This window comes from Elephas maximus, chromosome 1 (genome assembly GCF_024166365.1).
Source record: "Elephas maximus indicus isolate mEleMax1 chromosome 1, mEleMax1 primary haplotype, whole genome shotgun sequence".
Classification (NCBI taxonomy): Eukaryota; Metazoa; Chordata; class Mammalia; order Proboscidea; family Elephantidae; genus Elephas; species Elephas maximus.
The window spans coordinates 79,889,234-79,903,407 of NC_064819.1; the positions used below are offsets into that span (position 1 = coordinate 79,889,234).

The 14,174-nt window shown below is 37.9% G+C and overlaps 1 protein-coding gene across 2 annotated transcripts in view; it reads right to left on the minus strand.

Moving 5' to 3' along the window:
* The window catches only part of ZSCAN23 (zinc finger and SCAN domain containing 23), a 55,933-nt gene that overhangs the window by 12,976 nt on the left and 28,783 nt on the right, over positions 1–14,174 (minus strand). Inside the window, exon 5 of one of the 2 annotated variants that reach the window (XM_049886823.1) lies at positions 11,109–11,120. The exons of the other annotated variant lie outside the window; for it this stretch is intronic. The gene's annotated coding sequence lies outside the window, so the exon portion shown is untranslated. Of the gene's footprint in view, positions 1–11,108; positions 11,121–14,174 lie in introns of those variants that run through there. 2 annotated transcript variants of the gene reach the window in all.

Below are 14,174 nucleotides of genomic sequence, written 5' to 3' on the forward strand. Positions count from 1 at the left end.
GACTGTAGGCTTTCTATCTCTGCTTCAGTTGCACCACATTGCACATACTGAGACCTGCTCTCAGGCTAATAGATGTAATTAGCTACCCATGTCCTGCCTCTGGAAAGGCTGGTGGCGTAGTGGTTAAATGCTACGGCTGCTAACCAAGAGTTCAGCAGTTTGAATCCACCAGGCACTCCTTGGAAACTCTATGGGGCAGTTCTAATCTGTTCTATAGGGTCGCTATAAGTCGAAATCAACTAGACGGCAGTGGGTTTTTGCTTTGGGTCCTGCCTCTGTCATGGACCAAATCAGTTATTACAACTGAAAGGACTTTCCAAACAAATGCAGTTATTAATGTCGCCCCTCACCTACTACAATGCAGATTTTCTGAAAGGCAGGTATCATGCTTTGCTTATTTATGCAATTCTTGTAGCAGCTCACAATGCACTAAACATAGGTGTTCAATTCATTTTTGTTGAACTAAATTGACTAGCTCCTAGTTAGGGTTGGAAGTAACTACAAAACCAATAGTTCGAGGGTTTATTCTACAAGTCAGTAATTTTTCCTCAACTAATGAGGACTATGAAATATATAACTGATAAAAAATTTGGGGGGCGGGGCCAAGATGGCGGACTAGGTAGACGCTACCCCGGATCCCTCTTGCAACAAAGACTCGGAAAAACAAGTGAATCGATCACATACATAACAATCTACGAACCCTGAACAACAAACACAGATTTAGAGATGGAAGACGAACAAATACGGGGAAGCAGCGACTGTTTTCGGAGTCTGGAGCCAGCGTCCCAGTCAGCGGAATTTCTGGAAAAACAAGTTTCCCAGTGATGGCTCGGAGACAGCAGTCGATATCAAACCACATAAAGAAGCAGACCATGACAGCTTCTACAACCCCCCAAACAAAAGAATCAAAATCTTTCCCAAATGAAGATGCAATCCTGGAATTATCAGATACAGAATATAAAAAACTAATTTACAGAATGCTTCAAGATGTCAGGGATGACCTCAGAAACGAAATAAGGCAAACTGCAGAAAAAGCCAAGGAACACACTGATAAAACAGTTGAAGAACTCAAAAAGATTATTCAAGAACATAGTGGAAAAATTAATAAGTTGCAAGAATCCATAGAGAGACAGCATGTAGAAATCCAAAAGATTAACAATAAAATTACAGAATTAGACAATGCAATAGGAAGTCAGAGGAGCAGACTCGAGCAATTAGAATGCAGACTGGGACATCTGGAGGACCAGGGAATCGACACCAACATAGCTGGAAAAAAAAACAGATAAAAGAATTTAAAAAAATGAAGAAACCCCAAGAATCATGGGGGTCTCTATCAAGAAGGATAATTTGCGTGTGATTGGAGTCCCAGAACAGGGAGGGAGGACAGAAAACACAGAGAAAATATTTGAAGATCTCCTGACAGAAAACTTCCCTGACATCATGAAAGACAAAAGGATATTTATCCAAGATGCTCATCGAACCCCATTTAAGATTGATCCAAAAAGAAAAACACCAAGACATATTATAATCAAACTTGCCAAAACCAAAGATAAAGAGAAAACTTTAAAAACAGCCAGGGAGAAAAGAAAGGTCACCTTCAAGGGAGAATCAATAAGAATAAGTTCAGACTACTCAGCAGAAACCATGCAGGCAAGAAGGGAATGGGACGACATATACAGAGCACTGAAGGAGAAAAACTGCCAGCCAAGGATCATATATCCAGCAAAACTCTCTCTGAAATATGAAGGCGAAATTAATATATTTACAGATAAACACAAGTTTAGAGAATTTGCAAAAACCAAACCAAAGCTACAAGAAATACTAAAGGATATTGTTTGGTCAGAAAACCAATAATATCAGATACCAGCACAACACGAGGTCACAAAACAGAACATCCTGATATCAACTCAAATAGGGAAATCACAAAAACAAATTAAGATTAACTAAAAAAAAAATGCTCATAACAGGGAATCACTGAAGTCAAAATGTAAAAGATCACAATAATCAAAAAGAGGGACTAAATACAGGTGGCATAGAACTGCCACATGGAGAGTGATACAAGGCGATATAGAACATTACAAGTTAGGTTTTTACTTAGAAAAATATGGGTAAATATTAAGGCAACCACAAAGAGGTATAACAACTCCATAACTCAAGATAAAAGCCAAGAAAAACGTAATGACTCAACAAACATAAAGTCAAACACTACAAATATGAGGATCTCACAATTTACTAAGAAAAACGTCTCAGCACAAAAAAGTATGTGGAAAAATGAAATTGTCAACAACACACATAAAAAGGCATCAAAATGACAACACTAAACACTTATTTTTCTATAATTACGCTGAATGTAAATGGACTAAATGCACCAATAAAGAGACAGAGAGTCTCGGACTGGATAAAGAAACACGATCCGTCTGTATGCTGCCTACAAGAGACACACCTTAGACTTAGAGACACAAACAAACTAAAACTCAAAGGATGGAAAAAATATATCAAGCAAACAATAAGCAAAAAAGAAGAGGAGTAGCAATATTAATTTCTGACAAAATAGACTTTAGACTTAAATCCACCACAAAGGATAAAGAAGGACACTACATAATGATAAAAGGGACAATTGATCAGGAAGACATAACCATATTAAATATTTATGCACCCAATGACAGGGCTGCAAGATACATGAATCAAATTTTAACAGAACTGAAAAGTGAGATAGACACCTCCACAATTACAGTAGGAGACTTCAACACACCACTTTCGGAGAAGGACAGGACATCCAGTAAGAAGCTCAATAGAGACACGGAAGACCTAATTACAACAATCAACCAACTTGACCTCATTGACTTATACAGAACTCTCCACCCAACTGCTGTAAAATATACTTTTTTTTCTAGCGCACATGGAACATTCTCTAGAATAGACCACATATTAGGTCATAAAACAAACCTTTGCAGAGTCCAAAACATCGAAATATTACAAAGCATCTTCTCAGACCACAAGGCAATAAAACTAGAAATCAATAACAGAAAAACGAGGGAAAAGAAATCAAATACTTGGAAACTGAACAATACCCTCCTGAAAAAAGACTGGGTTATAGAAGACATCAAGGAGGGAATAAGGAAATTCATAGAATGCAACGAGAATGAAAATACTTCCTATCAAAACCTCTGGGACACAGCAAAAGCAGTGCTCAGAGGCCAATTTATATCGATAAATGCACACATACAAAAAGAAGAAAGAGCCAAAATCAGAGAACTGTCCCTACAACTTGAACAAATAGAAAGTGAGCAACAAAAGAATCCATCAGGCACCAGAAGAAAACAAATAATAAATATTAGAGCTGAACTAAATGAATTAGAGAGCAGAAAAACAATTGAAAGAATTAACAAAGCCAAAAGCTGGTTCTTTGAAAAAATTAACAAAATTGATAAACCATTGGCTAGACTGACTAAAGAAATACAGGAAAGGAAACAAATAACCCGAATAAGAAACGAGAAGGGCCACATCACAACAGACCCAACTGAAATTAAAAGAATCATATCAGATTATTATGAAAAACTGTACTCTAACAAATTTGCAAACCTACAAGAAATGGATGAATTCCTGGAAAAACACTACCTACCTAAACTAACACATTCAGAAGTAGAACAACTAAATAGACCCATAACAAAAAAAGAGATTGAAACGGTAATCAAAAAACTTCCCCCCCCCCCCCCCCCCCGCCAAAAGAAAGCCCTGGCCCGGACGGCTTCACTGCAGAGTTCTACCAAACTTTCAGAGAAGAGTTAACACCACTACTACTGAAGGTATTCCAAAGCATAGAAAAAGACGGAATACTACCCAACTCATTCTATGAAGCCACCATCTCCCTGATACCAAAACCAGGTAAAGACAATACAAAAAAAGAAAATTATAGACCTATATCCCTCATGAACATAGATGCAAAAATCCTCAACAAAATTCTAGCCAATAGAATTCAACAACATATCAAAAAAATAATTCACCATGATCAAGTGGGATTTATACCAGGTATGCAAGGCTGGTTTAATATCAGAAAAACCATTAATGTAATCCACCACATAAATAAAACAAAAGACAAAAACCACATGATCTTATCAATTGATGCAGAAAAGGCATTGGACAAAGTCCAACACCCTTTTATGATAAAAACTCTCACCAAAACAGGAATTGAAGGAAAATTCCTCAACATAATAAAGGGCATCTATGCAAAGCCAACAGCCAACATCATTCTAAATGGAGAGAACCTGAAAGCATTTCCCTTGAGAACGGGAACCAGACAAGGATGCCCTTTATCACCGCTCTTATTCAACATTGTGCTAGAAGTCCTAGCCAGGGCTATTAGGCTAGACAAAGAAATAAAGGGCATTCAGACTGGCAAGGAGGAAGTAAAATTATCTCTATTTGCAGATGACATGATCTTATACACAGAAAACCCTAAGGAATCCTCCAGAAAACTACTGAAACTAATAGAAGAGTTTGGCAGAGTCTCAGGTTATAAGATAAACATACAAAAATCACTTGGATTCCTCTACAGCAACAAAAAGAACATCGAAGAGGAAATAACCAAATCAATACCATTCACAGTAGCCCCCAAGAAGATAAAATACTTAGGAATAAATCTTACCAAGGATGTAAAAGACCTATACAAAGAAAAGTACAAAGCTCTACTACAAGAAATTAAAAAGGACCTACTTAAGTGGAAAAACATACCTTGCTCATGGATAGGAAGACTTAACATAGTAAAAATGTCTATTCTACCAAAAGCCATCTGTACATACAATGCACTTCTGATACAAATTCCAATGTCATTTTTTAAGGTGATAGAGAAACAAATCACCAACTGCATATGGAAGGGAAAGAAGCCGCGGTTAAGCAAAGCATTACTGAAAAAGAAGAAGAAAGTGGGAGGCCTCACGCTACCTGATTTCAGAACCTATTATACAGCCACAGTAGTCAAAACAGCCTGGTATTGGTACAACAACAGGCACATAGACCAGTGGAACAGAATTGAGAATCCAGATATAAATCCAACCACATATGAGCACCTGATATTTGACAAAGGCCCAGTGTCAGTTAATTGGGGAAAAGATAGTCTTTTTAACAAATGGTGCTGGCATAACTGGATATCCATTTGCAAAAAAATGAAACAGGACCCATACCTCACACCATGCACAAAAACTAACTCCAAGTGGATCAAAGACCTAAACATAAAGACTAAAACAATAAAGATCATGGAAGAAAAAATAGGGACAACCCTAGGAGCCCTAATACAAGGCATAAACAGAATACAAAACATTACCAAAAATGACAAAGAGAAACCCGATAACTGGGAGCTCCTAAAAATCAAACACCTATGCTCATCTAAAGACTTCACCAAAAGAGTAAAAAGACCACCTACAGACTGGGAAAGAATTTTCAGCTATGACATCTCCGACCAGTGCCTGATCTCTAAAATCTATATGATTCAGTCAAAACTCAACCACAAAAAGACAAACAACCCAATCAAGAAGTTGGCAAAGGAAATGAACACACACTTCACTAAAGAAGATATTCAGGCAGCTAACAGACACATGAGAAAATGTTCTCGATCATTAGCCATTAGAGAAATGCAAATTAAAACTACGATGAGATTCCATCTCACTCCAACAAGGCTGGCATTAATCCAAAAAACACAAAAGAATAAATGTTGGAGAGGCTGCAGAGAGATTGGAACTCTTATACACTGCTGGTGGGGATGTAAAATGGTACAACCACTTTGGAAATCTCTCTGGCATTATCTTAAACAGTTAGAAATAGAACTACCATACAACCCAGAAATCCCACTCCTCAGAACATACCCTAGAGAAACAAGAGCCTTCACACAAACAGATATATGCACACCCATGTTTATTGCAGCTCTGTTTACAATAGCAAAAAGCTGGAAGCAACCAAGGTGTCCATCAATGGATGAATGGGTAAATAAATTGTGGTATATTCACACAATGGAATACTACGCATCGATAAAGAACAGTGACGAATCTATGAAACATTTCATAACATGGAGGAACCTGGAAGGCATTATGCTGAGCGAAATCAGTCAGAGGCAAAAGGACAAATATTGTATAAGACCACTATTATAAGATCTTGAGAAATAGTAAAAACTGAGAAGAACACATACTTTTGCGGTCACGAGGGGGGAGGGAGGGAGGGAGGGAGAGGGTTTTTTACTAATTAATTAGTAGATAAGAACTGCTTTAGGTGAAGGGAAGGACAACACTCAATACATGGAAGGTCAGCCCAGTTGGACTGGACCAAAAGCAAAGAAGTTTCCGGGATAAAGTGAATGCTTCAAAGGTCAGTGGAGCAAGGGCGGGGGTTTGGGAACCATGCTCTAAGGGGACTTCTAAGTCAATTGGCAAAATAATTCTGTTATGAAAACATTCTGCACCCCACTTTGAAATGTGGCGTCTGGGGTCTTAAAGGCTAACAAGCGGCCATCTAAGATGCATCAATTGGTCTCAACCCACCTGGAGCAAAGGAGAATGAAAAACACCAAGGTCACACGACAACTAAGAGCCCAAGAGACAGAAAGGGCCACATGAACCATAGACCTACATCATCCTGAGACCAGAAGAACTAGTTGGTGCCCGGCCACAACCGATGACTGCCCTGACAGGGAGCACAACAGAGAACCCCTGAGGGAGCAGGAGATCAGTGGGATGCAGACCCCAAATTCTCATAAAAAGGCCATACTTAATGGTCTGACTGAGACTAGAGGAATCCCGGCGGTCATGGTCCCCAAACCTTCTGTTGGCCCGGGACAGGAACCATCCCCGAAGACAACTCATCAGACATGAAAGGGACTGGACAGTGGGTAGGAGAGAGATGCTGATGAAAAGTGAGCTAATTATATCAGGTGGACACTTGAGACTGTGTTGGCATCTCCTGTCTGGAGGGGGGATGGGAGGATAGAGAGAGTTGGAAGCTGGCAAAATTGTCACGAAAGGAGAGACTGGAAGGGCTGACTCATTAGGGGTAGAGTAAGTGGGAGTATGGAGTAAGGTGTATATAAGCTTATATGTGACAGACTGACTTGATTTGTAAACGTTCACTTGAAGCTCAATAAAAGTTAATAAAAAAAAATCTTAACCTCAAAAAAAAAATTTGCAAGATAAAGAAATACATTAATATTTAAATGTAAAATTAGTCAAGTTAACCATAAATCAACCACTTACTTCATTCTGATTAACCTATTGCCGTCAAGACGATTCCAACTCATAGCAAACCAATAGGACAGAGCAGAACTGCCCCATAGGGTTTCCAAGTAGCAGATGGTGGATTTGAACTGCTGACCTTTTGGTTAGCAGCTGTAGCTCTTAACCTTTGTGCCACCAGAGCTCCTGAGTTTGGTTATTAACTAATCAAATAAAATATCCGTGATTCCTATTCCTTAAACTCTTGACACCTAAGAAGATAACAATATTTTCCTAATGGTAGTCTGTATGCTGAGCAAATAATCATAGAAGCTGGACTCTATGAAGAGGAACGGGGCATCGAGATTGAGGGAAGACTCCTTACCAACCTTTGTTATGCTGATGACAGAACCTTGCTTGCTGAAAGTGAAGAGGACTTGAAACATTTACTGAAGAAGATCAAAAACCACAGCCTTCAGTATGGACTACACTTCAACATAAAGAAAACAAAAATCCACACAACTGGACCAATAAGCAAGATCATGATAAATGGAGAAAAGATTCAAGTTGTCAAGGGTTTCATTTTACTTGGATCCACAAGCAACACCCATGGAAGCAGCGGTCAAGAAATCAAAAGTCACGTTGCATTGGGCAAATCTGCTGCGAGAGACCTCTTCAAAGTGTTGAAAACAAAGCTGTCACCTTGAAGACTAAGGTGCACCTGACCCAAGCCATGGTGTTTTCAATTGCCTCATATGCATTCCAAGGTTGGATAGTGAATGAGGAAGAGCAAAGAAAAATTGATGTCTTTGAATTATGGAGTTGGAAAAGTCATTGATTGAATTGTGTTCTCCAAAAATATCTTTCAAGTTGGCTAGGTCATGATTCCCAGTATTGTATGATTGTCTACCATTTTGTCATCTGATGTGATTTCCCTATGTGTTGTAAATCCTATCATTATGATGTAATGAGATGGATTAGTGGCAGTTATATTGATGAAATCTACAAGATTAGGTAGTGTCTTATGCCAATCTCTTTTGAGATATAAAAGAGAGAAGCCACCAGAAAGACAGGGGAACTTCATACCATGAAGAAAGCAGTGCCGGGAGTAGAGCACATCCTTTGGACCTGAGATTCCTGTGCTGAGATGCTCCCACACCAAGGGAAGACTGATGACAAGGGTCTTCCTCCAGAGCTGACGGAGAGAGAAAGCCTTCCCCTGGAGCCAGCGCCCTGAGTTCGCACTTTTAGCCTACTGGACTGTGAGAGAATAAGCTTCTCTTTGTTAAAGCCATCCACTTGTGGTATTTCTGTTATAGCAGCACTAGATAACCAAGACAGTGAAGAATATTGCATATAGCATGGACAGCTAAAAGAACAGACCAATCTGTCTTGGAAGAAGTAAAACCAGAATGCTCCTTAGAAGCACGGATAGTGAAACTACATGTCACATACTTTGGACATGTTACCAGGAGGGATCAGTCCCTGGAGAAGAAAATTATGCTTGGTAAAGTGGAGGGTCAGCAAAAAAGAGGACGACCCTTAAGGAGAAGGGTTGACGCAGTGGCTGACACAATGGGCTCAAGCACGACAATGATTGTAATGATGGCACAGGACTGGGCAGAGTTTCGTTCTGTTGTACATAGGGTTTCTATGAGTTGGAACTGACTCAACAGCACCTAACAACAACACAACAATGAAACTTATTTTTCCTCTTTTATACTTGTACTAGAGTTGGTTTCAAGCTGTGAAAGACTATAAGATTATATAAGACATAATTTAATGAGTAGTGTAAACATTAATGACGTTTTAGAACTACATTAGTTGATGATTTAAATGATTTGCAGTAAAGCTTACTGTGATGGTTAAGATTGTGTGTCAACTTGGCTGGGCCATGATTTTCAGTGTTCTGGCAGTTGTATAATGTTGTGATCACTTCCCTGTTGAAATCTGATACGTGATGACCCTCCATGAAGGAATCTGCTGTGTGGTACTGGTGGGGACGGGACCTGTGGCAGCTCAAAACCCCCTCAACCTTCATGTCCCAGCCCTCCTCTGCCTACTTGCTTCCTGCTTGCCTTGCTGGGGCTTTCGCTGGTTCTGGATCCTGCAGTTGGCTCCTGTTTATCTGGCCTCTGGTTTTGGGGACTTGGGCTAGCAGCTTACCGGTGTCTTGCCTGCGGATCTTGGGATTCCTGAATCCTAACAGCCTGTGAGCAAGAGCCCTGCTCTCCGACCTGCTGATCTTGAATTTGCCAGTCCCTGTGGCTATGTGAATCAGGAGAAGCCTCTACCCTGATCCATGGACTTGGGATGTTCCAGCCTCTACAGTCGTGTGAGCTGTTCCTTGATATAAATCTCTCTCTATCTATATTTATATGCTTTACTTCTCTGGAGAACCCAGCCTAAGACACTCACTAAGCCTTTCCTTAAAATATACTATACTCAAAGTATGAAAAGATTAATATGTTTATGGTGGTCAATACGAACAATGATCATCTTTTTCTTGCAATAGAATTCAAAATCAATAAAGAAGATTCTGACAATTTTCCTGAATCCTTAATACAATGCAGAAATGTTTTCCGAGTTTTCTATACCCCTCCTCTGAAGATTTGCTTGGTCTCTCTAAGTTTTCCTAATGCAAATTAAGTAACAAAATACAAATTAACACACTTATGAAAAAAAGGCATTTTTCTTGTTTGCAGTCTTGGCTGGGGGCTACATGTTATAGTTAATCAAAACTTAAGCTTGGATTAGAAAGCCCAAGGATTCGCCCTACTGACATTGAAAAGATGCTGAATCAGTTTTTTATTTGACTTCACAAACCATCATCACGGCAGCAGCATTTAAAATATGTTAATCTCCTAATACTGCTAACTGTACTTTACATATAACTTAAGTTTTTATTATGAAATATTATTAAACAACAGTCCAAATTTTTGTAAGAACTGCATATTGAAGCAACCGCTAAAACATCTGGAAACCTAAACTGGTAGTCCATAGGCTGCCCTTTAAATAGCTAAAATAATGTATGTAGCTCATTTGATCAAACCGTTAAGAAAAACTAAATGACTTGCTCTGTTAAATCTGACAGGACTTTTTTGGACATTGTGAAGGGCCAGTTCTCATTCAAAGCCCATCTAGTGGTCTGGTATGAAGAAATTCTGCCTTGCCAATTTCAGATGCTGGCCATTTATGAGTTACCAATGTTAGATGGGGTGCTATTGTTCAAAGCCTTTCTCATCCATATTTACCAACTTCCTAAGTTCTCTCTCAAATGGGTTATCTGGTGTTTAATAATGAGTGTTGACTAAAACTTTAATTATACTGATTACACTGAAAGGGTTTCTCTCCAACATAGATTCTGAGATGATTAAAAAGCTCTGTGTTCTGACTGAATGCTTTCCCACACTTGTTACAGCGATAACATTTCTCTCTGGTGTGAACTCTCTGGAGCTGTTTAAGGGCTGACCACTGTCCAGAAACATTCCCACTTGTGACATTTATTATAGGGTCCCTCTCCAGCATAGATTCTCTTATGATAAGCCCATTGTTTGCACTGGAAGCATTCTTATATTCTGCACACTTGTGGATCTAATTCTGGTGTGAACTCTCTTATTTTCAACGAAACCTGCACTCTGAGTAAAGGCTTTCACACCCTAATTACATTCGTACATTTCTCACCAGTGTGGATCCCTGATGTTGAATAAGTATGGAGTTCTGAGTGAAACTCATTCCACATTCATCGCACTTATGCCATTCCTGCGGCATTTTTCTGGATATCTTTCCCTGATATATTTTGACTTCTCTACAATCAGAGTTCTGAAGAATAGTGCCAGTGTTTCCCTGTTGGCCTGCTATGTCTTCAGATTTCTTCTGCTTTGGAAGCACTTCCTTTGCCATTTTGATCAAATTATCTGAAAGAAACTGTGAAAATGTCAATACAATTCGCTCATAACACATCCCTTACTCACTTGCTCATTGAATAAGCACTTATTGGAAGTACATGCTAGAAGAAAGAGATAAGAGAACTAAATGTTCCACATAAAACAAATGTGTATTTAGAGGTTGTGACTTTTAAATTATAGTGGGTTACCATTTAAAAAAAAGGAGGGTTATGTGTGTGTATACATATGCTTATGTTAAAAAAAAAAAAAGAAAAGATAAACCATAAAAGTAAAGAGTAAGAAAAGGTTATCTATGGAAAAGGAAGGGAGTAGGGAAGGGGGAACAGGAATAGAACTAAACTTCTTTGAAAATGTCTTACTTTGTAGATTTAACATTTAAACCAAGTTGATATTTAACATAACTAAGGAAAATAAAATTTTAAAAATGATCACTAAACATTGAAAATGAAATGAAACAAACTGAACTTAAATGTGTACTTACAGGTGGCATAACCACACAAAAGACAAATTATCTCGTGTCTTTAAAACAGTAATTTTTTTGTATTATATCTAGTAAGGTATATCTTAGGCACAAAAAGAATGGAATAAAAAACTTGCACACACCGCTATTAAGCTGTTTATAGTTAATTACATTGTTGATGGTAATATTGATATTATTATTATATACATTGTGGGATAATGCAAATGACCGATTATTTGATACTCTATTATTTCTGGTGTTTTTGAAAAGAGAATTCTCCGAAAGATACAAATGAAAGATAAGAGATTAAGTGAAGACCCTGTAAGTATTGAATTTGAATTGAAACTATCAATGTGAACCATGATACATATTTTTTCTTAATTTTTTTCCCCTAGCTCTGGCCACTGAAAAGACCAAGGAACAATGACCAACTAAGCAATGAATATTCCTAGTGCCCTACTTTTGTTCTTGAAATACAATTTCCCACTAAATAGTATAAGGCTCCTTGGAAAAACGATTGATTCCAGGACTGGGGAAGGAAAATTATAAGATGGGCCTGATATATTTTGTCATACCAAATAACAACAAAGCTATCAAGGAATACTAGGCTAATGTCATAAAGATTCAGGAACCAAAGAGTTTCATACTTCCCAAAGATGAGACATGAGTTTCAATAAGGATACTAAATACAATGGACTGAAACACACGAAATATGCTTAAATCCATGAGTTCCTAGTGATACTACTATTAATAATAGTAACTGGAGATAGCTGTACAGATAGCAAACTAATTCATTGTTTTGAAAACTGATAAAAAAAAAAAAGGTGGGGGAGGAAGTTAAATGATTATCTTGCCTTTCCTTTACAAATAATTGAGTAACTAAACAGAAGATCAAGGGAAGTGCCTCTTTATTGAAATATTTGAGCTTTTTTAAATGAAGAAGAAATGATAGACATCCCCATGTTGAATCTCCTACTGGATCTAGGCATTCAACATCAAGAGCTGCTAACATCACAGAAAAAGAGACAGGTATTACAAGCTCCTGATAGAATATGCCACCTTGCTAAAATAATTAAACTTGTCTTGCCAAAAAAATTGAATTTGGTTTTGATTAAGCCTCTAGATTTACTACAATTTACAGAAAATTGGACGATGGAACACATTAAACTGCAGCATGGGATGTACGCATCAAAATTCAAAATGTGGAAAACTCTACAGGACAAACAACCTGATTTCTTCAACAAGTAAATTTCAAGGGGAGAGAAAAGATGGAGGGGGTACCTTTATATTAAAAGAAATTTAAGAGATATATCAACCAATCACAATGTGTTTTCTTTTTTGGATTCTGACTCAAACAAACCAGCTTAAAAACAAAATGAACAAAAGTTTATGACAACTTTGAGACAATCGGAAAATTGATGACATTCAGGATTTGTTAATTTTTTAGGTGTGATAATAGCATTATGGTTATGTTTTTAAAAAGAATCCTTTTTGTTATGCCTCTAAGAATTCATATCTTTTAGAGCTACAAACTTAAATATTTACAGCTGAAAAAAATATAACTGAGATAAGCTCCAAAATCATATGGAGTAAACACATGTTTATATGTGCCACATACATTTTCAAGTATAAAATAAAGCACATAAAATATATGGATGCTTCCCAGATATAATCAAACACCTCACGGGATTGGTCTACTGGGTTTGAGGGCTTAGGACCATAGCCTTGTGGGGAAACTCAGTCAGTTGGCATAATATAGTCCATAAAGAGTGTTCTACATGCTAGTTTGGTAAGTAGCATCTGGGGCTTTAAAAATTGTGAGTGGCTGCCTAAGATACAACTATTAGTCTCTACTTGTCCAAAGCTAAAGAGAAAGAAGACAACAAAAGACTCAAAGAAGAAACTAGTCTACAGGACCAATGGTCTACACAAAAAATGACATCACCTACCTTGAAACCAGAAGAACTAGATGGTGCCTCGCCACCGCTACCGATGGTTCTGACCAGGGACTCAATAGATGGTCCCAGATAAGAATGGGAGAAAAATGTAGAACAAAACTGAAACTCCTAAAAAAAAGGCCAGACTTACTGGACTGGTAGAGACAAAAGGAACCCCTGAGACTATCACCCGGGGATACCCTTTAAACTTGGAACTCAAACCACTCCTGGAGGTCACCTTTCAGCCAAATGATAGATTAGCTCATTAAATAAATATCACCCATGAGTACTGTGCTCCTCAAAATAATCATCTAGATAAATGATGATTTATGGTCTTTGGTAAACATTTACCCTAGACCAATGATGAGAAGGCAAAGGGGTCAGGGAAGCTAGGTTAATGGAAACAGAACAACCAAAATGGAAATAACGAGAATGCTGTTATGTTGTGAAGAATGTAAACAATGTCACTGAACAATATGTATAAAAAATGAGGACCTGATTTCCTATGTAAACTTTCACCAAAAACACAATATTTTTTAAAAAATCACATGGAAAAAAATAATATGGGAAATGAGTAGAGTTATAAACAAAATAACATGTTGAAGTTGAGTGACAGCTTCATAGAGATTCAGTATGCCATTCTGCTTTTACATATGCTTAAATTTTGTTAATAATA